The sequence below is a fragment of the Oryctolagus cuniculus genome, chromosome 5 (genome assembly GCF_964237555.1).
Source record: "Oryctolagus cuniculus chromosome 5, mOryCun1.1, whole genome shotgun sequence".
Lineage (NCBI taxonomy): Eukaryota > Metazoa > Chordata > Mammalia > Lagomorpha > Leporidae > Oryctolagus > Oryctolagus cuniculus.
Genome location: NC_091436.1, coordinates 33362644 through 33388515, shown reverse-complemented (window position 1 = coordinate 33388515; position 25872 = coordinate 33362644). Strand labels below are relative to the sequence as shown.

General features: G+C 39.8%; 2 long non-coding RNA genes across 6 annotated transcripts in view; one reads left to right on the top strand and one right to left on the bottom strand.

The window, feature by feature from the left end:
* LOC108177478 (uncharacterized) overlaps positions 1 to 25872 on the top strand; it is a 347101-nt gene that overhangs the window by 18989 nt on the left and 302240 nt on the right. The gene's annotated exons all lie outside the window — the stretch shown is intronic.
* On the bottom strand, positions 14260 to 17940 carry LOC138849729 (uncharacterized). The gene is made up of 3 exons (XR_011388861.1): positions 17807 to 17940; positions 17644 to 17720; positions 14260 to 14479 (listed from the first exon to the last, which is right to left on the bottom strand). It is a non-coding gene; the product is annotated as an uncharacterized lncRNA (long non-coding RNA).

The window sequence follows — 25872 nt, the reverse complement described above, 5'->3', positions numbered from 1 at the left end:
CAGAGTTTCCCCAGTGTTCTCTAGTAATTTGATGGTATCAGGTTGTAGATTTAGGTTTTTGATCCATTTTGAGTAGATTTTTGTGTAAGGTGTAAGGTAGGGGTCTAGTTTCATAATTCTTCATGTGGAGATCCAGTTTTCCCAGTACCTTGTTGAAGAGACTGTCCTTGCTCCAGTGATTGATTTTAGCTCTTTGCCAACAATCAGTTGGTTGTAGATTCATGGACTGATTTCTGGAGTTTCTGTTCTGTTGCATTAGTCTACTTGTCTGTTTTTGTGCCAGTACCAGGCTGTTTTGATTATAATTGCCCTGTGGTATGTCTTGAAATCAGGTATTGTGATGCCTCCAGCTTTGTTTTTGTTGTATAAGATTGCTTTAGCTATTTGGGGTCTCTTGTGTTTTCATAGAAATTTTGGCATCATTTTTTCTAGATCTGTGAAGAATGTCGCAATTTTCATTGTAGAGATTTTTGACTTTCTGCACTCTTTATTCTAGGCCTTATTCTAGGCGACTAGGCCTTCACCAGACACAGAATCTGCCAGTACAGTGATCTTGTACCTTCCAGCCTCTAGATTTGTAAGCAACACATTTCTATTACTTATAAATTATCCAGTCTGAGGTATTTTATTACAATAGCAAGAATGGACTGAGCGGGGTGGGTGTTGTGATACAGCAGGTTAAGCTACCATTAGGGATGCTTACATCCCTTAATGGATGCCTGGAATCAAGTCTTGCCTCTGCTTCTGATCCAGCTTCCTGTTAATGCACTAGAAAGCAGCAGGTGATGTCTTAAGTAGTTTGGTCACTGCAACCCACATGGGAGACCAAAATGGACTTCTGAACTCCTTGCTCTAGCCTAGTGCATTCTCAGCTCTTGTGGGCATTTGGGGAGTAAACAGCATATGGTAGATTCTCTCTCTCTCTCTCTCTCTCTCTCTCTCTCTCTCTCTCTCTCTCTCCTTCTCTTTCTTCTTTCTCCCCCTCTTCATCTCTCTACCCTTCTCATTGTTTTTCATATAAATTAAGTAAATAAACTTTTAGAAAAAGAATCGATAAATACAGGGAATGCGTGTTTCAGTTCAGCAGCAGCAGGTGGAGATACAGGCTATGGAATCTAGAATCCTATAGTTCCCAATCACTTAGTGAAAAAAAGTCAGTTTTGAGGCTCCAGATCATTAACAAAATTCAAGATTCACACTTGCATGGAAATGGAGGGCTAAAAGCAGGATAGATGTAGCAAGGAGATGTTCCTCTCAAGGCCATTTCCCCCCTTTCTTGCTGTTAAAACTTAGTCAGTTGTTCCCTTTTTATGAAGCCATGGATCAAGGAAAATAAGTGGATCCCCTGCTCTAGGAGATAAATCTGTTTAGCCAATCATGGTGATTTTATTGTGTTCTTTAGAGACTGATTTAAGCAGAGTCATGTGATCCTTCTGGTCATGTGAAAGGGGAAGTTGGCTGGAATTCTAAGAAAGGCTTGCTCTTGAAAAGAAACCCTGAAGAAGCAATGACTTTATTCTGACTCTGGATGTGCCTGTGTGAAGAAGTGACATCTAGAGCTTCTGCAGCCTCTTGAGCCATGAAGAGACGCAGCCAAGTGGGGGAGCCTGGATGCTAAGATGGCAGAATAAGAAAGTGACAAGAAGCTGATCCCTGATGCTATTGAGCTACTGAATTAACTTCCCTGCATCTCCCTATTTAGTAAAAGTTTTCTGCAGAAAGAGAACCAATAGGATGTTTATGTAAATATGTAATAAAGAGTTGACAGACACAGATGTGGAAGCCTACAAGTCCTGAGATCTGCAGTTGGAAAGCCAGAGACCTAGGAGTCAATGGTGTAGTTCAGTCCAAAGGCTGGTGGGCCAGCTGGCACCGTGGCTCACTAGGCTAATCCTCCGCCTTGCGGCACCGGCACAACGGGTTCTAGTCCCGGTCGGGGCGCCGGATTCTGTCCCGGTTGCCCCTCTTCCAGGCCAGCTTTCTACTGTGGCCAGGGAAGTGCAGTGGAAGGATGGCCAAAGTACTTGGGCCCTGCACCCCATGGGAGACCAGGAGAAGTACCTGGCTCCTGCCATTGGATCAGCGCGGTGCACCGGCCGTGGCGGCCATTGGAGGGTGAACCAAAGGCAAAGGAAGACCTTTCTCTCTGTCTCTCTCACTGTCCACTCTGCCTGTCAAAAAATAAAAAAAATAATAATAAAAAGGGCTTGTGGGCCAAAGGCCCTGGAAGAGCCAATGTTTCAATTTAAATTAAAAGGCAGGAAAAAATTCAGTGTTCCAGCTTGAAGGCAGTCAGGCAGGAGAAATTCCCTGTTATGAGACAGTCAATCTTTTTATTCTATTCAGGTCTTTAGTTGATTGGATGAGGTCCACACACATGAGGGATACTGCTTTACTCAGCCTATCAATTTCAATGATAAACTCATTCAAAAATACCCTTATGAAAACACCCAGAATAGTGTCTGATGCAATATCTAAGCATGCTGTGACCCAGGCAAGTTGACTCCTAAAATTAACAATTATAACGCCTTATGTTTAGATTTCTTGATAAGCAAAATAATGCTATCTCATTTTTAATGAAATCAAATCATAAAATTATTTGTGTCTGTCTCTTGTTGACCTGAAATTATAGTATTATTGTGATTAAATATAATAATAATAAAAGTACAATGTAACTAGAAAGGGAAATATTTTTCTCCAAGTTTTACAAACCCATAGCAATGGCAGTAAATACTTCATTAATTCAGTCTTTACTTCAACAAATACCCATTAAATGCTAACCATGTGCCAGCTAGGCATATGGCATTCTTCAGTGAATGAAAGACAAGGAGACCTTTTGTGGGGCTAGCCTTCTAAGCACTTAAGTGAATGGTCAATTTACTATAATTTTCAGTTTATTGAAGTATTTATTTCAGAATATAGAATTAATGTCCCACACAGATAGCTCTTGTATAGCCATGCGCCTAGTAGCAGATACTACACAATGTAAATCTATAGACACAGCACTATCAAGTTGTTATTCAAATGAGATCCAACCTTGGCAGGATGTTAGTAGTTCCATTCCTATCAATAAATGCAGTCTGGAATCCATCTACTGCCCTAAGCCTGCTATTGGGTGAGCCTTGTATAAACATCTATGTGGCCATCAATATTAAACCCCTTTATTCTGACCCTAACCCTCTGTGTACCTAGACTTTTACCTCTGTTCTTTGTTTGCATTTGATTTTCTGCCAGTAATGGAGTCCAGCCTTAAATCCCAGCCAAATTGTCTGGGCCTGAGAAATGGACTAGTCTTGCCAATCTCTTCCCTCTAGGAGACCTGGATCTCATCCCAATGTTCTCCCCTCTGCAGCCCACTGGCTAAGGCCCTATTACAACTCTGACCACTCCTCCCACTCCAAGCATAAAACCGTCATCCATCGCATTATAACTTTTCCCACATAACCAATTCCTGGCACCGTGCTCCCACCTGGCTTATTTGAGAAGATGGCTATCAACACAAGTCTGGTTTGGACTCAGGCTTTGTGTGTTCTTTTGGTGGCTGAAAGTAGGGGACATTCTATAGTCATATCTATCAGGCTGTCCTTGCCCCCACCAATCTTGGCTTACTTCCCTCTTTCCTACAGATCCACAGCTGGGTTCTCTTCTAGCTCTCCTGCCAAGACCAATCAGATCATGACACAAAAGAGCCAGAACTTCTAGCATGTTGCCTTTCTAAACAGTTTTTTAGATCTTAATGCATCTTAATCATAGTTATAAGTAACGTTTTACCCTTTCTATAGCAGATTGGGCACCTGCAAAATAGTAATTTTCAAAAACTGCCTAAGATTCAAATGCTGTACCCAATGTTTATGCTTTTTGCAAGCAATATGGTCCTAATCCAATATATCATGCAGAGTGCAGATCAGTGTTCCTTCTAACTTCAACAGTGATAAATATTTATTAAGCCTCCTCTATGTTCATGGCAGTATACCAGGTGCTGCTATAACTATTTTTCCTTTCCAGGAAAAATAAATTCAAATATGGAATAAAAAGCCCAAACTCATGAAACTGGACTGACTTTGTTTCTTAAAAAATTCAACATGCTGCAGCTGTGGACTTAAACTTATTTCAAACAGGATGATTAAATAAAACATTATTATTGTTTTTGGGAATATAATACTGTCCTAATAAATACCCAAGGTGAAAACTGTTTCCAAAAACCACAGCATATATGTGTGCAGTCTTAACTAAATTGTATATTCCCTTGCTATTCTGTGGCATGACCAATTCAGTTCTTACCATTAATCTTGAAGATATTTAAAAATGTTCCCCTTTTCAATTCTTTTCCTTTGAAAGCATAAGTGAGGCTTATTTGCAATAAAAATCTCATAACATTTTATTACTTTGTGATGTGCCATTTCTGTCAAATGATGTCTGGAATAAATCAGCCTTGACTTCCTGGATTACAAATGTTCCAGAGTTTTAGTAGTTTGCAACACACATTTACAATTTCCAATAGTCTTACTATAATGCAGATAAACACAGAGACAGAATTTGTGCACATACACACAGGATAAAAACCAGGCCAGCATGGGCTAGGCATTTTTGTGCAGTAGTTTAAGCCAACACATACTATGCCAACATCCCATATGAGCACTGGTTGAGACCTGGCTGCTCCACTTCCAGTCCAGCTCTCTGCTAATGCTACTGGGAAAGCAGCAAAAGATGGCATGAGTGTTTATGTCCCTGCCACCCACATGGGAGACCCAGATAGTGTTCTAGTCTCCTGGCTTCAGCCTGGTCCAGCTTCAACCATTGTTACCATTTGGGGAATGAACTGGTGGATGAAAGATTCTCATTCTTATCCCTCCTCCCCCCACACCCCACGGGTGTGTGTCTAACTTTGCCTTTCAAATAAATAAATAAATAAATAAATAAACCTCACGCCAGCTCACTATTATCATACTTTTTATAGAAGGCTTCTAATAATGAATTTTACTTTAAAATTATTTATTTCCATTTTATTTGAAAGGCAGTGAGAGAACTTGGTCATTTTGAAGATAAAGAATGGTAACTGAGCTGGAGCAGGTAGAAACAGCCTGACTTCTACAGATCTGAAACTCAAGGCAGATTTAGTTTAAGCTTCCTCTTTCTGGACTCCCCTAATAAGCATATATTAGACAATTCCAAGTCAAATATTCCTGTGCTAGCAGTTAATACTAAGTTTCTTTTAGAATTTTAAAGAGCGATTTCAACTTCTTTAGAGCCTTCTCACTTGGGTGACTGGTGGAAATACAAATACCCCCAGGATATTGTGTTCTCTCCCTCTTCTGTTGCTCAGTTCTCTGTGGATCAACACGTATGGCACGCCCCTCACCAGTCCTGGAAACCCATTGCATATCTTCTTTGTACTTACAGAGGGCTCACTAACCTCCTGGTCATGACTGATGCCTGGCTTTCTAGGTTACTCACTTCCCCCAAGACTGACACCTCTGCTCCAGGTGCTGTTATTACCTTCACTGCCTTCAATGCTCGGCTTCTCCCACTCTATTGACTTTCACATCCCTTTTTCACTGAAAAACTGACAACTATGGATATACTCAGAACATTCTTATCCCCTAAACTGGCTGCCTCCTATAATTTCCAACTCTTTCCTTAGGCCTTACTCTCCATAGACCTCTTTCTGAGCCCATAGGCATCTCTAGTCTCATGGCTGTCACACCAGTTTCTCTACCACTTGTTTATATTCCTCCTTAACTTGGACCCTGTAACTTTTTGCTGGAGTAAATGTTTTGCATCAACACCTCAATCTCTTATACCCCTGAACATTCCTATGCATATATCTGAGATGCTGAGTGGTGTTAGAAAAAAAAATCACTTGCATGTTTTTCTGTGGGCCAAAATTACATTCAGCTTATCTGGGGTTTTATCCATGCGTGATGGGCCTATTCTAGGTAGTTGGTGAGTTATTCCTACTACTTTTCTCAAGAACTTCAAATTCTTGCTACCTCCCCATATTAATCTGCTTTTCATGACTGTAACATAATACCCAAGGCTAACTTTACACATAAAACAGCTTTCTTTAGCTCACAATTCTGGAGGTTCAAGGACATGACACCAGAATTAGCTCAGCTCTGGTGAAGAACTCATGGCAGATGGTATCATAATGGTGAGAGGGCATGGGAGGAAGAGGACACATTGCCTAACAGGAAGTCAGCAATTCAGGGGTCAAGTACACTCATAACAGATCAATCTCATAAGAACTCAAGGGTCCCATGAGAATTATAATTTCTTTTGAGGGCTGCTCCTTCAGTGACATAAGAACCTTTCACTAGGCCCTACTTCTTAAAGATTCCACCACCTCTTAGCACAGCGACATTGAAGAACAAGCTCCCAACACATGAGCCCTTGCTGGACATACTCAAGCCATAGAGAAGTCACAGCACCTCCTTGAGACCTTTCTGTTGGTATCTTGGCCTTTCGTTTCATTCTATTGAGAATATTGAGGTGTTAAGAAGAAAACTTTCACTTACATCTTCCCTCAAATTTTAAAACTCATTTATCCTTGACTCTTCTCTCTCTAATCTCAGTAAATGAGATTCTTTTCCCCTTCTTTGTGAAGCCAGGCTTTCCACATAAGCTTTTTTTTTTTTTTTTTTTTTTTTTTTTTTTTTTTTGACAGGCAGAGTGGACAGTGAGAGAGAGAGAGAGACAGAGAGAAAGGTCTTCCTTTGCCTTTGGTTCACCCTCCAATGGCCGCCGAGGCCGGCGCACCACGCTGATCCGATGGCAGGAGCCAGGTACTTCTCCTGGTCTCCCATGGGGTGAGGGCCCAAGTACTTGGGCCATCCTCTACTGCACTCCCTGGCCACAGCAGAGAGCTGGCCTGGAAGAGGGGCAACCGGGACAGAATCTGGGGCCCTGACTGGGACTAGAACCCGGAGTGCCAGCGCTGCAAGGCGGAGGATTAGCCTAGTGAGCCGAGGCGCCGGCCCCACATAAGCTCTTGATTAGAACATTATTCCATCTGCTCATCAATTATTTTCTTTTTCTGCCTCTCCTTATGTATCTTCTCCTTAGGTTCATGTCTCTCTAATTAAAAAAAAAAATCCTTGAATTTGCCTGCCACTTAAAAATCAGTCACTTTTCTAACTCCCTTCTCGGCGGGGCTCTCTGAAAGAGTAGTTTATACTTAGCCATAACCATGTCTTCCATTCATTCACCTACTGAAATCTAATTGCTTCTTCTAGCCCTGCCCTGACAACATCTAGCTAAGGGTAGGTGACCTTATTTTAAATGCACATTTCTGTTCATTCAGCATGCTGAACACCCTAAACTACTCCTTCATTTTCACTGACACTCCCCTCCTCTGTCCTCCAGTCTCTATCCTTTCTCTTTGCTTAATCCAGCATTATGGTGCTCTTAGGATTCTGTTTCAGCCCATTGCTCTTCTTACCCTACACACACTTTCTGCAGGTAGGGTGTGGCTTTTATATAATTCCACAGTATTTACAACCATCTATAAGCCAACCTTCCTCAAATCTGCCCAGCAACGTAAACTTCCACTTGAAAGGACCATAACTAGGTGAAATAGGCTCAACGTCAAAAGAGTTCCAATGTAGTTAATTATATCAAAGCACTCTTTAGTAGGGGTTGCCAGCAATAGCAATTTGTGTCTGGTGAATTCTTTCTGTATGTTTGGTATTTTGTTAAGCACTTTGGATTCCTTATTGCATTTAATGCCCGCAAGATCCTTATGAAATCTGTACTATTAGCCTTGCTTTGATGCTGCTGAAGTTGATGTTTGCCCAAGGATAAGCTGCTGTAAGAGGGTTACTACAAGTCTTCTGTGCCAGGTCCCCCAGTCACACACACACACACACACACACACACTCCTCAGTTGGTGGTGCCATCAATCATTCTAGACCAAAGCCTGAAATCTTGGAGTCATCGCAACTCCTTCTTTTCTCCTACTCACTTTTCCAGTCACTGCATCCTGCTGATTTTATTCTCTATGCTCCTGTGCTTTTCTTGCTATTTTTTAGCCACACTATTACTCCCCTAGTCTAGGAATTTATCCTCACTCATCTAGATTAGTGTTTTGGCCTCTTCATCCACCTCAGCTCCCCTCATTTTGACACCCACAGTCCATCTTCCTTGCCTCTGTCATTAGGTTCCATTTAAAGGGCAAATCCAACCATGTCATTGCCTCGATTGAATCCTTAAAGGGTTTACTCTCACCATTCCATTGCCAGGTGCTCCATGCTCCTCTTCAGAATATTTTTCACATCGACTGAAATCCTGTTGCTGAGATGCAACCAGAAAGACCTCAATGGCCAACATCCTGCCTAACTCGTCCTGTAGCCTTGGAACCTAGGAGACTCCCAGTTCTTAGTAGGCATTCAATAGATGTTTGTTAAACAAAACAGAATGAAGTTAAATCAAATATATACTTCAAGTTAATACCCTCATTGGAGAAAAGCAATTATAATGGCAAGTAATTATTTGTCATTTAATGTACACCACCACTGTATTAGAAGCGCACATATTTTATGTTGTTTTACTACACGTCTGAGTCACAATGCAGGGTGGAGTAGCATAAAAGACACGCTTTTTTAAAATCAGAGGAACCTTGGATTAAATCCCAGCTGTGCAGTTTAATAGCTATGACCTCAGGAAGGCTACTTAATATCTCCCTTTTCCCAACTATTAAAGAGCCTGCAACCAATTTTCACAAGGTAACTGGAAAGAATGAAGAGAGATTTAAATGACCAAGAAAATGCTAATGTGTATGGAGGTTTAGCACAAATGCCACTGGAGCTTGAGCCTTTGTCAGAATCTGGCAGTTGTGGGAAGGATCTTTAGGCATGTTAGGGTAAGGAATGAAGAGACCTCCATGTGTCTCCAGTAATTCTGTTCGTTGGACTTGGGTACTGTGTGTGAGACAGGATTTCGGAGGTTTTATGTTCCAGCAAGTGTTTGAATAAATTTTTTAACATGATGCTTCTACATGGATACTTCAAAAAGTTCAGGGAAGATGGAATTAAAAGATAATGCACATTTCCCATGAACCTGTTGATATACCCAGGTGTATAAGGTTTTGTACATAACAGAGACTAGATGTTCATAACACATCTGCTCATGTGGGTCATTTGGCCTCTCAAAACTTTACCCTTAAGTGAATAATAAAAGAAGATCTAAGTTTACACAGGAAAGAAATGACACTGAAAATGTGGTTCAAGTACCCTGGTGTTCAAGTCAGAGTTAAGCCATTATAAAAGATCAACTTGTATGAAGCAGTTCTTTGTTTTTCTGTTGTCTTTTATGGCATTATATTATATTAATGGAATTAGTTTTAAATAAGAACTCACTATATTCATTTTACTCATGGAAAATCAGAGATATTTTTAAAAGCTGTACTGAGTCCTTTTGATTATTTCTTGTGAAAATTATAGAATAATCTCCTCCCTAACCAGGGGTTTGCTTTCCTCAGTTTCAATGGCCTGCAGTCAACCACAAAAATATTAATGAAGGAGTAGTGTTGTGGCACAGAGGGTTAACCACCTCTCGGGATACCCACATCCCATATTGGATTACTGGCTCTTGTCTTTACTACTCTGCTTCCAATCTAGCTCCCTGGGGAGTAGGAGATGATGATTCAAGTACCTGATACTCTGCCACTCCTGTAGGAGATTGGATTGAATTCCTGGCTCCTGGCTTTGGTCTGGCCCAGACCTGACTATTGAGGTCATTTGGGAAGTGAACCAGTGGATGGATGACCTCTCTCTCTCTCTCTCTCTCTCTCTCTTTCTCTCTCCATCCTCTCACCACTCCCTCCTCTCACCACTCCCTGTCAGTCACCATCTTTCAAATAAATGTCTTTAAAAAATTAACAGAAAATTCCAGAAACAAACAATTCCTAGGTTCTAAGCACTGCTCTGGGTAGTGTGATAAAATCTCATGCTACCCTGCTCCATCCTCCCCCAGATGTGAATCATCCCTTTGTCCATCATATCTACACCATACATGATACCTGCTCTGTGGCAGTTGGGAGAGAGAATGAGAGAGAAAGTTACTCACATAACTTTTATAACAGTATATTTTCATAATTGTTCTATTTATTATTAGGTTATTATTAATCTCTTACTGTGCTAATTTGTAATATAAACATTATCATAGGCATAATATATATAGGCAAAAACAGAGGATATATGTGTGTGTGCATATATATGTATGTATGTATGTATACAGGGTTTGGTATTATCCTTATTTTAAGCATCCTCAAGGGTCATTGGAATGTATTTCTGCAGGCAAGGGGTATGGTTACCTTATTTGAAAATGGTTTTAACTGCAGGACTTTGCTTTGAAAACTCACATTATAATTTTAAACATTCAGAGTGCATTTCTTACTCTTATAGTAACATATATTTTAAAGAGTCTCATATGAATATTTCTTTTCTGGTTCACTGGGTATACATCTTCCTTAATCTACTCATTCATTCAACAAATACATATTAAGGTCACAGCAGTACACAGGAAAACAGGTACAATTCTTACCCTCAACTTGCTTTCTTGTGGAAACGCTGGATAATAAAGTGACATAAAATATGTTGAAAGGCAAGTGCTATGGAATAAAATAAAGCAGTAAATGGGGCAGGGAGTAGTGAGAAAGATTTGACATTTTAAATATTTTTCTACTACAGTTCTAAATTAATAAACATTTAGGGCTTCTGTGCTGATTGTTTTCTACCGTTTCACTTCCCTGTGCCGACATTCTCTGTGCCCCAGGAGGCTGACCTCTGTGGACTGCATCACCTGGGCACCCCCTCTTCTGCCCTGCTGCTCCTCCCTCCCTCTGCCTCCTACATACCGAGCCCCAGTTTCAGGTTGGGTTGAGCCATGGCAGGACAGAAAGACGGAAAGAGAGGAGGTAGGAGTATTTATCCAGTGCTTCCAGACTTTACCATGATTCCAGTGATGACTGTGTCCCTTGCCAGCTACCTGAGCTGCCCTTGTCCAGAGTTACAGCTCTTACCAGCCTGCCTACTTTGGCACTTTGTTTAATGGCTTGTGATGGCTCTCACTTTTGCTGGCCTCTGTGTGCTTCACTTCCCCTTGTGGGTACACTTAATCCTTCCCATGGTTTGGTCAATAACCCTTCAAATAAATTCTACTGAGTAAACCCTTGGCAGTGTGCCATATCATTTTTTGCTTTAATCCTGACAGCTCCTAAAACTACTTCATAAGAGATATAGAAGAAAGTATTAGTAAAATAAAGCTCTCCTAAAACTTTTATATGAAAATGTTCATTGCAGTATCATTGTCAACAGCAGATTAATTACAAACAGCTTATATACAAATAAACAAATGATGCATTAATATAATATTGTTCATCTCTACAATGACACTTATGAAGACTGTAGAAAACACAGAAAAAAATTGCCTGATAAAGGGATGCATGTAACTCTAAAATTGCAATTATGTAAAAGTAAGATTATCTTTGTAGAAAGACCAAAAGATATTATGCAAATATGAAGCTAATTATGTTTGGGTGGTAGATTACTATCGATTATTTTTAATTCTGGAAGTTTATGAATTAAAAATTATTTTCAGAACTTTCTGAGTACCAGTATTAGAAATTTAAAAATATTACACTTATATAAACAAAGATAAATGCTCTAAGCAAGGGAAAAGCAATTACTAAATTCTCAAATTATTTTTCTACATCTGATGTAAAACCTAGCCCTAAGTTATGAACATATCCAGTTTCCAAGGTTGAACTACAGGTCTTATAATGTAGAAAATATTGTTTTGTGGGTAGTTTCTAGTTATTTGTGATTAAGGCACAATCTCTTAAGTAACAGCTTTAGAATCAAATATAAGCAAAGAGAAACTTGTTAATATTTATACAGCTGTGTTAGGTAACCTAGTTCTTAGTCTTGTGATGTATGTTCAATAGCCTTTGTTCCTACTTTCCTATATTCTTTTTTTCTTTTTTGAGGTTTATTTATTTATTTGTTTGAAAGTCAGAGTTACACAGAGAGAAGGAGAGGCAGAGAGAGAAGTCTTCCATACACTGGTTCACTCCCCAATTGGTCGCAACGGCGGGAGCTGTGCTGATCCGAAGCCAGGAGCCAGGAGCTTCTTCTGGGTCTCCCACGCGAGTGCAGGGGCCCAAGGACTTGGGCCATCTTCTACTGGTTTCCAGGCCATAGCAGAGAGCTGGATTGGAAGTGGAGCAGCTGGGTCTTGAGCTGGCACCCATATGGGATGCTGGCACTGAAGGCTGTGGCTTTACCCACTATGATGCAGCACCAACCTCATCTATATTCTAAAGTATTGAAACTTCAGATTTCAGCTTCATTCAGAATTGGATTTCAAGGAGGAAATAAAAACATCAATAGACAAATTATCAGCATCTTAGGTATATCTTAAGTTTCTTAAGAATTTACAAATAATTCGATTATTAAGGAAACGCTTTATATGGACACATGCATTTCTCTGGAGTTCTAAAGGTAATATTGCAGAGCATGTGGAAAATAGAAGTATTTTGATGAAATGTCAGTTATGAAAGTCCAAGGGCTATGCTTAAGCCATTGCAGCTCTAGATCTTGTTACCTGATATTTTGATTCAATTTATTTCAGTAAATTTATTTACTTTATTTGAAAGGCTGGTTCACTTCTCAGTACCTGCAATAGCCAAGACTGGGTCAAGCCAAAGCCAAAACCAAAACTCAATCTAGGTCCTTCCTGTGGGTGGCGGAAATACAACTACTTGAGCCATTACCTCCTGCGGCCTCCCAGGCTACATATCAGCAGGAAGCCAGAATTAGGAGCAGAGCTGGGACTCAAACCCAGACACTCTGATAGGAGGTGCTGGTATCCCAGGCAGCATCTTCACCACTGCACCAGAATCCCATCCCCCTTCAACTCGCCTTTCATTATTTACTTCTCATCCCACAGCAAGATGTTGCACTATGGTTTTGTCATTGTTGTTATGCTTGTTTTTAGCCTTCTAATTTTTTTTTTCAAGTGTGTAACAATGACATTATCTTCTCCATCATTATCATTTTGAGGTTTCCAGAATCATCAAATACCAACTCTTCATACCTTGGTGTAGAAGGAATGCTGGTTTACTTTAATAGGGATTGGCTCGGCCGGCGTCGCAGCTCACTAGGCTAATCCTCCGCCTTGCGGCGCTGGCACACCGGGTTCTAGTCCCAGTCAGGGCGCCGGATTCTGTCCCAGTTGCCCCTCTTCCAGGCCAGCTCTCTGCTGTGGCCAGGGAGTGCAGTGGAGGATGGCCCAAGTGCTTGGGCCCTGCACCCCATGGGAGACCAGGATAAGTACCTGGCTCCTGCCATCGGATCAGCCACGGCGGCCATTAGAGGGTGAACCAACGGCAAAAAGGAAGACCTTTCTCTCTGTCTCTCTCTCTCTCACTGTCCACTCTGCCTGTCAAAAAAAAAAAAAAAAATAGGGATTGGATCAGATGACCTAAGCCATATTATCCAACTCCTGTTTCAATGAACCATAGAAATCTGCTTTTGCTTCTGGCAAGGGCTTCTGTTAATGAGATGATTTATCAGATAAAGTGATTAAGAGCAGCAAAGGACCACAGTCAGTGACACATATGCAGAGTACATATTTCATTTTAATGCTGCAGAAGTAGGCAGAGGGCTATTCTTCCTATTATTACTTCCTAATGCCTTTAGTAAACTCGCTTATTCTTCTGCATGTTCTTTATTTAAATAAAACATTCTCTTATTTAAAAAACTTTTACTAAATAGTCAAGATACACTTTTTTCACTGAAACTATATTTTCTCAAAATGGACACATCTAGATAAATTCCTTAGAAACAAATACAATTAAAATATTTTGCAAAATATAATTCATTTGGATCAATATTTACAACATATTTCTGTATATGTTTTACTGGGCACAAAATTGCAGTGCATAAACCTATACCAGTGCTGGAAAATATAGAGTAGGATTATCAAATAACAACCATTCTTCCTTGCCTGCCATGTGATGGGTAATATGCTGGGTCATCAGAAAGTTCAGGGGAAATTTGTACTGTGAAAAGAACTATACATGGATTTCATAACACAAAATAAACATCTTTTAATTCCATTTTTCCTTGAAGTACCCTCATCTACATTCACATCTCTAACACAGAAATAAGAAAAAGAATTTTAATGACAGGGAATCAAAAAGTGATTCAGAAGAAAAGCAGAACTCTGAAATTCTGAAAATCAACTTATTAATAGTCATTGTTTTTCTTTTTTTAAAAAAGATTTATTTTATTTATTTGAAAGACAGAGTTACAGAGAGAGGTAGAGACAGAGAGAGAGAGGTCTTCCATCCGCTGGTTCACTCCTCAGATGGCTGCAATGACTGGAGCTGCGCCGAACCAAAGCCAGGAGCCAGGAGCTTCCTCCAGGTCTCCTACGCGGTGCAGGGGCACAAGGACTTGGGCCATCTTCTACTGGTTTCCTAGGCCAGAGCAGAGAGCTGGATTAGAAGAGAAGAGCATCTGGGACTAGAACTAGTGCCCACATGGGATGCCAGTGCTGCAGGCTGGGGCTTTAACCTGCTGAGCCACAGTGCTGGCCCCTAGTCATTGTTTTTCTACTTAGCTAACTCATAACCATAACCAATGTATTTATTGTTAACTGGAAGAAAAATCAAATTTGATTCTTCAAATTTTGCAAGAATTAAAAGTGTTTGCTAATCATAAAAGACAAAATACCTTTCTCTGAAGGGAGAAGAGAACTTCCACTTTGACCATGGCCTTGTCTAAATATGATCAGAGTCAGTGAACTCAGGGGGCTTCCATAGCCTTGGCAGCTCATGACAAGAGCCTAGGTTGATTACTGATGCCATAAACAAGAGTGTCAATTTGTTAAGTCAACAACAGGAATCACTGTGCACTTACTCCTCATGTAGGATCTTTCTCCTTAGTGTGCTGTACATTGAGATTTAATGCTATAACTAGTACTCAAACAGTATTTTTCACTTTATGTTTCTGTGTGGGAGCAAACTGTTGAAATCTTTACTTAATGTATGCTAAACTGATCTTTTGTATATAAAGAAAAATGAAAATGAATCTTGATGTGAATGGAAGGGGAGAGGGAGTGGATAAGGGGAGGGTTGCAGGTGGGAGGGACGTTATGGGGGGGAAGCCATTGTAATCCATATTCTGTATTTTGGAAATTTATATTCATCAAATAAAAGTTAAAAAAAGGGGGGGATAGACCAAAAAAAAGACAAAATAATTACCATAGTGATTATTATATTGGCTAGAACCCTAGTTCAAGAATCCTGCCCTTGTGTGGTACCAATGGATACTTGGTTGGTGAGCAAATTTATCCTTCATCTTATCGACCATAAATATATCAATAATCTAGCCAGCTGTCTCAACTTATTTCTTAATTTATTATAGGACTAACAATATTAATGTGCACTATTTAGTATGAAAATCATTCATTTTGTTTACTTTTCATTAATTTACTTATTGAACACTTGCATTGCGCCCAGTTTACCTTTGATTAATTTCATAATTTTCTTCCGAACTCCCTTGTGACTGAATCTCTTGCCAAAGAGCATGAAATATTTAATGTGTGGTTGGAAGGTTTTTGTTTCTATCTTATGCATAGAAGACTCTGAGATATTTTAATATATTTAAAACACAATACTTCATTTAAATCATAACTGATATGCATTTATATATGTGTATGCAAGCTGTCTTAAACATAGACTCTAATGCAACTATTAACACTTCACTGATAATTTTATGTACAAACAGGCATTTCTATGTTCTAACAGGCCCATTGGCTTTCAGCAGCTCTCCATCAGTGTACTTCAGGACCTACAAAGCAAATTTATCTTAGTTTCCATTCTCTTTTTTTATGGGTACCAGCTAATTATCCCACAAGAGGTCACCAAAGCTCTAGCTTTTTGGTGTATGATTTTCTGACTGTTCTTTTTGCAAAGGAATTGGCAAAGATTTCCTGTTTCCTGGTTTTCTACCTACTCAGTAGGCAGAACTGCCGGTCTGCTCCTGCTGGACATGAAAGTCAGTAACTGAGAGTTAAAGCCTAGTTAGGGCAAAGGCAGCTTATGGAAATTTGTAACCATCCAGCAGTGGTGCTCAAATCCACTACGTGAAACTTAGATTCTTAACCACAATTCATACATGAAAAGGAAGGGAATTATAGCCGAGTACCTTCTGTACTTAATAACTGAGCCACTTAAACTGAAAATTAGACCTTTTAAAGGCACATCAGCATGTTTCACAGGCACTAGGTTCTTGTACAAAGAACAGAGATCTAAAAGAGACCTGCATTCAACAACAACATAAAAATCTGTTTGGGGAAAATGGAATAAAGAAATACTAAAAGTACTCTTGATGAAAGATTGAGGCTAGATCTATCCATTTCTTGGGAGGAATTTTAGATTCAAGCAGTGAGATTCTTATAAAGAATTTTTTTAGAGTTGATCTTTTAGAGACAACTCTATTTTCTTTATAGAAAACATAGATGTGAAAAGAAAGACATTTAAAATTATGTTTGAGAAGGAAGTTATCTCAAAATTAGAGGATGTTTTCTTCCACCCTCAGAAGCATCTCTTCCTACTTTTAGAATATTGCTCTGATATAAGAAGGGAGTCTTTCTTTGATTTGCCTGTCTTAAAGATCTTAGAAGAAATAATGTAATTTTTTATTACTGTTGATTGGTAAGATTATTGGCTATATATCTTCCTAGCAAGGCTCATGGGTTGCAATTCCAGTGGGTTCAGTAACACAGAGGCATAGGTTGTAGGCAAAACCTCTTTAAGAATCTTTTTACATCCCATCCCCAAATGTGGAATACTTAACCAAAAATATGGTGATTAAAAAGTATCAGAAAAGAAGTGCTTTATTGCTGTAAATTATTTGAATAATTCTGTTGTAATATGAATAAAAATATTAAAATTATAAAGAATATTAGAATTATAAGAATGCAACCACTGTAAAGATCTCAACTGTATAAACATGAAGGAGTTTAGAAGCTGCTTTCTGATGTCCCTTTTATCTGCTAAACGTAATGACTATTTAAATTCTCATGCTTTGGGACTGTAAAAATCCCATTTCTATTTCAATTGAGATAGTTTTAGGAGGAAGACTTTTTTTATTTGAATAGCTGTCTTGTTATGGTGCCATGTTTGGGGAAGTAAAAGATAATTAAAATTTAATGTTCTATAGTCACTGAGATTTTGCATTATTTTCTTGCAATAATTATTTATCATATATTTCCAATGTCTGTGTTAATGAATACACTGTTACATGAAATGCTTTTGCAATATGCTAGCATAATTCTTCCTTCATTTCTTTTTTGGAGGCAGGGGATTCACCCTTTTATCAGAGATCTCATGACGTAAAAGACCCAAGTGAATAATAAAATAAAGAATGTTGCATTTCTCTTTGACTAGAGCCATCTCACACACACACACACACACACTCACACAAAGGAAAATTGAACAGAATAGCCAGGAGAGTGGGAGTAATCCAGTCATAATGTATCAAAAGGCAGATCACAGTGACCAGAATCTCAAAGAATCACAGGGCAGGCCATTTTTAATACCACAGCCATCACTTTACCACCCTGGGCTGCTGTTACCTGACAAGGCATGTCGGTGGTTTCCAGCTTACTTGCATTAAGCCTCTGTGTAGGCCCAGCCAGAGAACATTTTAAATCTGTGTGGGTAAAAATAAGCATGAGTCACCACGGCTAGCCCAGATGAAGCCACACTGTTAGGAGACTATTAGAGGCACACACTTACCTCATGCCTGACGTGGTGTCCTCCAAGGCTTTTCTCATCTTCGCACTCTGATAGCTCACAGTACTATTAAGCAAAAGGGGTGAGAGCACAAACAACCACAGTGTTGCATGCTTTTCCCTTGCTCTTTTACATATGAGAAATCAGATGGCATCTTGTAACTGATGGTATCTTACAATTGCTATGGCTAGGCAGCAGTCACAAGTATTCTTGGTTTGTGTGGATGCAAACTTGCTCTTGGCTATTGATATTACCTTTCCTTCACTGAGGGAGTGAAGCTACCCATGTAGGATTCAGGCAAAAGGGGGGCACAGGGCCAGGGGAAGAGAATCTGAAAGGTTTGCTCCATAGAGCTTTTTTTGGGGGGAAGATGTTCCAGGAAAGCCTATCTTGCAATGCTATACTTGGGGAGTAGGGGCAGACCCCCAGCATGAAGGTATGTGTTGTTTGAGCAGGATGCTCTCCTAACCCTTGCTATAAAGGCTCTAACAAACTGCTTCTCAGGGAAGCAATCTTCAAGGGAACTATTTGTTCCCACAGTCTCCTTTATTTGTCATAAGTCAATAAAGCTTTTTCTCTGAGCAATTCCCACCAGAGGCAACATCCCAAGCTGACCATCCTCTTGTGTCCACCAACAGCATGTGCATTGTTGTCACTGTGCAAATTAATTGCCATTTAAAATGCCTTTAAAAGTATAAGAGTAAAATGTTATCTGAAATGTAGGTTAGGAAGAGTGCAGTGGGGATGTATATCCAATATTGTTTCAGAACAGCCCCCTGAAACCAGTTGGAGGAATTGCCGTAAAACCCCCAAACTGGGTTCACTCACCTGATGTGCAGAAAAGCCAATCTGTGATAATGCAATGATGAAATAAAGTAGTTATATGTTGCAAAGTGCAGAGCAAGGATCTGGGAATATATCACGTAATTCCCAGGCTCCATTAGGGGTTAGGAGTGAAGGTTCTCTTATAGACTGAAGTTAGGGCTGAGTGGTGAATGTTCAGCTTGTGTCCAAGATCCTGGTTGTTCAGTGATGCTTATGGCTTTCCTTTGATTGGTCAGCAATGCTGTGTTCTTCATGGAATGTTTATGATGACCAGGTGGGCTTCATTTCATTTGGAGGGATACATGTAGGTGATAGGTATGTTCTGCCCCAGACCTGGAATTCCCAAGAACAAAACCCCTCTATAAAATAATGGCCATCAAGGTTCTCATCTGTTGGGGAAGCAAATGACTCATTGAGCCCAGTGATGAGACTCTTGTAGGGCCAGCTGTACCACTTCCTCAATTCAGTGAATTCCTTTTGGTAAGTGGTTAATCCTAAAAGGTGGGCAAGAACACCTTGGGCAAAGGGAGACAAATGAGAGGCTTGTTCTTACCTTTTTATATGGGGGTTTGGTCTCAATATCAGTGCAAATATCTATCATTGGAGGTATGACTCCCATTTCTTATTTTCTTGAAATTAACAAAATACTTTATGGGTCTTAAGAAAGGGAAATACAAAGTGAAGAAGTTGTGTCAGGTGTTGTGATTGAGAAAGTGCAAAGGGATTGAGTATCACCTTGCTACAGCCAATGTGGTCTCTGGGACACTGGAATTTGTTAGAAAAGAAGGAACTGAGATAGTATCCCAAACTAATAAATTTAAGATCCCCAGGTGATTCAAATGCATGTGCACTACTGGGTATCACAAGCCAAGCAATCCAACCAAAGATAGGAAAAATTACCAAATCCCTTGGAAGAGATGAAAGGAAATTCAAAACAACAGTTGATGTGCCCAATTCATTCATCACACAAGGCTATCATTAAGGTGTCACACTTCAATATCATAAACTTCCTGCTGAGTTTGAACAACAGGTTCTTAAGTTTGTGATATGTGATTTGACGGTGTAATAATTGAGATGATTAGTTGGTTGAATAAGAAATGCTAACAAAACTCAGGACTCTTTGATAGGTTTCACAACTGTACTCACAGAACTCTTTCAATATGTAGGAAATAAAAACTCTAAGTGATAAGGTTTTATTGTAATTTTATTGACAGCTTTTTTTTGTTCCTTGGTGTGATATACGCTAATACTGTGTTTCATAATTGATGGTGTCTTAGGCTTGGTGACAAGCATAGAATACAGTGTGTCAAGTGTTTCAATAGCAGGAAACAGGGAACGCTGTCAAACAAAACAAATAGGTGCTCATGTCTCACTCTCAGGGAGGGGACACTCCTTGAGTGCAGGCTTGTCAGGTGAGGGTGAGAATGGGCTGAGGCAAGATTGGGGGGCAGGGGCATTCTGAGAAGAGGGAAATACACCTGTGTATTGTGGGAAGCCATCAAAGCTGTTTGTAAAGAAACCGGGGAGTCTTTAAAAGGTTCATGGAAACATGGCATAAAATAGTTTGTAAAGCTTTGTCTTATACTTTTATCAAACCAACGGTTAAAAATGTTATACTACTACGGTTTTAATGATCTGTGAATCCTTTAAAACTTACTGTATATAAGTGAAATGGTCATTTTTCCATTCAATTACTGTTTATAGCCATTGTTTATATTCCCACTAAACTAAAGTCTTTTTGCTTTTTACTTGTTAAGCTACTTCTTATTTGGTGAAGTATTATGCCTTTTTACTGTAATGTAATTTTAAAATATATTATCTCAAAAACTAAAAAAAAAGAGAGAAGAGGGTGGGAAGGAAAGGGGGAGGGAGAGAGGAAGGAAACATGTTCTTAAGATTGTATCTACAGATCACATTGATTCTGTTAAAAATTAAAATTAAAAATTTTTAAAAATAATTTTAAAAATATGCACTTTCCATAAACTTTGTGAAGTTAAGCTCCTCACTGAATTTTTTCCCAAGGGGTTGGGCAGGTGGGGATGCTGGGTTACATTCTGGCTTACCTGCCCTGTTGCAGAGCAAAGGCAAAGGAAATTAGCACCATTAGTCAAAGGAGGCTTTGGTGGTTAACAGTTTCTGTTCCTGCTGGGAGAACTGGCCTTGTCTGCACCAGTTTTCTGTAGAATTAATTTCAGGGAATTAAGGTTGCTCTGGACTTGGATTTTCTTGAACAAGGATGGCTCCCACTTAAGGAATGGAAGTTTTTTGTTTTGTTTGTTTGTTTGTTTTCTGGCTGAGGGTGAAGTTCTTAGCCCTCTGCATTCTTAACACCCCAAGTGATACCTCAGAGTGCAGAAATTCCAAGTCAGCTGGCTGGAGAGAAAATGAGTATTGCTGTTTTTTACTCTCTCCCCCAGGATACCATTGTGCAGCTTGTTTAAAAACATGGGCTTGGGATCAGAGTGAGTTAGTGTAGATGAGCAGCTGGTTAGCAGTAAGCAGGAACCTTAGGTCACAGGTGAGACAAGGTATCATTCAAATTCTTGCCCTCTTAGGTAAAGCCAGCTGTAGGTACAGTGGGGGAAATGGGAAACAGATTTCTACCACTACCTGGAAAGCCCTCAGATTCAGCAAACACCTTTGATCATCTTGCAGTCCCGTCACTGTAGGATAACAGATTTCTTCTCACACAACGTGGGAGTCTCAGATAGAAGAGATTTAATACCTTGACATCCAGGCTCTCAACTCTGTACTTCTCACGGCTGCCCTGAGGTGGCGCTGCTGTACTTACTGATGGTTGTATGAAAGCTTGGAAATGCTGGTAGGCCCAGAGCTGCCCCACTGTCATCACTGGTGACTTGCTTGCCTTGCTGAGGCCACACAAAGGCTCTGCCTGCCTGACAACTAGCAGTCCGTGGTAAGGGGTTCGAAGCTGAGATGGGGAGCTGGAGTGTGCTGGTTTTATGTTTCTAACTTCAGGATGAGTTCCATGAGTTCACTGGCAATATGCCTTCAAAGCCCTTGTAGCCTCCAGTTGTGAAACATCCTAGTTCTTGGGTGAGAACTGTGTTCCTTGCTCAGCCCTAATTTTGCTTTGAGAGACCCATTCTCCTTCACTCTCAATCTATGTTCTTCAAATGCATTGGGTTCTCTAAAGACTAGAAGCTAAGAATGGCTTTTGGGCCTTTAAATAACTACAAAAAATCAAAATAACACCATATCCTATGTGAAAATTATATAAAATTCACAATGCAGTCATGCTCAGTTATGTATGTCTATTTTTGCTCTACAACGGCAGAATTGAGTAGCGTGACTGAGACTATTTTCTGTCTGACTCTTTATGGAGAAATGGTGCCGACCCTACCCCAGAGTATGATTTGATTCCCATGATTACAGTGAGTGATTCAGCACAAGACCCAGGATTAAATTCTGGACCTTTCTAGGAGCTGCTGGGGAGGCTGGCTAGCCCTTCGGCTGCCTCAGGTGACAAGCTGAGGATGCCAGAACCATCAGGCAGCCCCTGGTAATGAGCTCTTAATCTAGCTTATCTGGAATCAACCCAGCTCTGGAATTTTCAGCTCTGAGAATCAATACATTCTCTTTGTTGCTTGCAGCTGAAGAAATTTAACTGATAAAGTCATTTGGAAGAAATCCTACTCCCGATATGGAGGAACAGGAATTAATTAGTTGTCAGATCATTACCTTATGGTAGAAACAGTCACCTGGCAGAAAATAGGAAATCTGCCTTAATAACGTTCTCTAGGACCTGATTCCTCCTGTTCTGGGAGAAAGCCTAGAAGCTTAGGAATACACAAGATGCTATTAATGTCAGAGTCATTTTCTTTACAGGATTTGTCTGTGTCTTCCCTAGATGAAATACTGAGGGACGTTAGGACTTACAGTTTTTGTATCCTTTTATTGGAATTATGCATATAATTCATGATTTGTCTCCTATAGACTGTTCAATTTCTGTGTATACACTAACAGCGCCATTGTATTTTGTAATTTCAATGAAATGCCTGAAGGTTCAGTGGAGAAAGGATAGAAAAGCTCAGTGATGAATAATATAGTTCTGCTTGAATTATTTTCATGATACTACCATTATCAAAAATAGACTCATCATCAAGAATATAAATAGATGTACTATTTGGATTATAATATGTTTAGAAATAAATTTTATTTCCCCTCTCATTGATTAATCCTACTCCCTGCTATTTAAGCAGCAAAACTGCTTTCTGTACAACATCTCAGGTAGTATGCAACATGGTGAAAAACAGAAACAAGCAAAACCCAAATCCCACATGAAGCCAGAACAAAATTCAGTTTTGCTACAAACTTCAGGGCCAAACGCTCCCACCTTTAGGATAGTGGAAAATCTGCTGAGATGTTGAGTCCAATATTGTGCATTCTGGAGAGGAAGCAGTTCACCAGGGGTTTATACAGGAAAGAAGGGAAACAGGAATGGAGTGGATGTGGTGGCAATTCGAGTGGGTAAGTCCAAAGAGAAGGGCCACTTTCACCTCCAGCTTCTGAGCCCATGGAGGCACCTCTCTCAGATGCTGCAGGGAGGGGTAATTGGGGCAGAGGGAGTTAACTCAATCCCACTGGGATTCCCTGCTGGATTGCCCTAATACGGATGTTTCTGGGGCTGCCCTCATTGCACCCTAAGAATGGCTGCACTGTGGTGCGTGCAGGCCTGGGTGGATGCCCAGGAGGGTGGCACGGAGTTCCTTGCATGAGGAACAGGCTTGCTGGGACAGACACAGGCCACCACCATAGGCCTCTGTTTATACATCTCTCTCACTCTGTGTTACCTCTGGGTTGAGGTCCTTTCCTTGGCAGAAACCCAGGGAAGCAGCAAAATTCCCAGATAGTGTTATGTGAGTAGAATCCTAAAATTACTGACTAGAATTTTCATAGCCTCCTATTCCCATCCCAGCCTCAAGGTTGGACATAGAAATTAGGTTGAGTCCAATAAAGACATTTCTCACAGTTGAGTTTCATCAGCTATGATTGTCTCCATTAGAGTGAAAGAGCAAGCATTGCCCTCACTCCTTGGTCATTCCATGTGTGACAGTTTACTTTTGGCTGCACACTGGCAGCCCACAGCATGCAAAGATTAGCACATGTTGTCTGTATTTCATGTCGCTGGATTTTTTTCATTGCCTTGTAGCATTGTTCGTTCTGAAGAACTGCTTTCTTTCATTTGATTACGAGTCTACTCTTCATTGAGAAAGAATGAGTCATTTGGTTTCATTAGGGAGCTCTTGAGGGAAATTTTCATACTTAGTTCATTTTCTTTAACGTACAAGTCATGAAATAATAGAACAAAAACACATTTATTTTTTATAATTGTTTCCCTTCTCTAATACATAACAGGTTTTGTGGAACTATTAACATAATAGCTGCGCTAAATAATTCTTCCTCAACCGCATAAAGAACAATCTGATTATTTTGTTTCTAAAGCCTCCTTGATTTTTCTGATATTGCTTTTTCCCATCTTTTACCTGAGGAAAAAGCAAAATGGGAAAATAAGGATAGTGGACTACAGTGAAATCTTTTCACTGGCAATGCAGAATGAGACCTGGGTGTTATCATGGGCCAAGGGAAGGTGTGAGTACTAGGTCAGTGGTTTTCAGTCAGGGGCTATTTTCATACTAGAGGATATTAGGCAATTTACAGAGACATTTTCAGTTGTCCCCCTAGTTGGATAGGAAAATAGAAGCTGTGTTACTGGTATCTAGCAAGAAGAGATGAGGGACAGTGCTAAGCAAAACATTCTACCATGCAGAAGACAGCCCCATATCTTGATAAAGAGTTATCTGGCTGCAAATGTCAATAGCAATGCCCAAGTTGGCAAATGCTGATAAAGGAAACAGAAAAGGCAGTAAGATTTGTGGAAGGTGGGAGGATGCGTAGGTAGGTACAGATTGAGAGGTGGCACACGGACTTTGCTCTAAAAGCAGGAAAGGAGAGTCTTTAAGAGTTGGGTACTTATTTTATAATTGAGGTGGATTTTAAAGGGACATTATCTTTCTTTAAAGATTTATTTATTTATTTGAAAGTCAGAGTTACACAGAGAAAGGAAAGGCAGAGAAATCTTCCATCTGCTGGTTGACTCTCCAAGTGACCAAAATGGCCAGGGCTATGCTATGCTGAAGCCAGGAGTTTCATCTGGGTCTCCCATGTGGGTGGCAGCATTCTAAGCACTTGAGCCCTCTTTCGTGCTTTCCCATGCAATTGGCAGATAGCTGGATCAGAAGTGGAGCAGCCAGAACTTGAACCAGTGCCTGTACAGGATGCTGACATTGCAGGTGGTGGTTTTACCCACTACACTACAGTGCTGGCCCCAAAGGGTTGTCATTAATTTTTTAAGAGGTTAAATTCTGTGAGATCACTATCACAATTTTTAAAAGCACAAAAACAGGACTATGGTTATATTTCTCCATTTGTCTTACCAATTTCATAGACAATAAAGTTTCATATACTGAGTAGAGATGATGAGTAAGCAAAAAATATGGAGGTGAGCAAGCATGGTATCTTTCCACCTGGCTAGTTGATATAGGCCAGTGAGCTAGTGAATGCACTGGGAAAGGTGGTCCTGGGGCCAGGTGGAAAAGGCCTTAATGGTAGATTTTGGAGTTTGAATCTAGACGTACAGAACATTCAGGTTCTCCAGAGAAACAGTTAATAGGTGATACACACCTGCACACACATATGAGGCACATCAAAAAATTCATGGAAATGAAATTAAAATATAAATTTATTTTGCACAAAAATTAAATCCATGCATACAAGGAGTCTTCAAAAAATTTATGAAAATTGCATATTATGAAAAAAAATGCATGGATTTCAAATGTTTTGCATCAAAATAGCCTTACCTTTCAATTCCATTTTCTGCAAACTTTGAAATACCCTCTTACATACTTGTCCTCCACGGAGCTCTTGTCACAAATCTTAGCAATAGCAAAGATTTGTGAAAACCCCCAGATGGACTATGTTGATGATTAAATGCCATTTACATTGCTACTAAAGTATCACCTTTTTTGTCTACTTGTTTGAACTTTTGCCATTAAATTTATAGCCCTGACAGCCCATTATTATAGTTCTAACTTCTCAAAATGAATAAAAATATATATTGAAATAATAATGTTTGATTACTATTTAGAATGCTCAAAAATATGATCCTTAAGTATCATTGTGGGAAACCAAAAATTCAAATCATTTCAATACTTTTTCTTCTG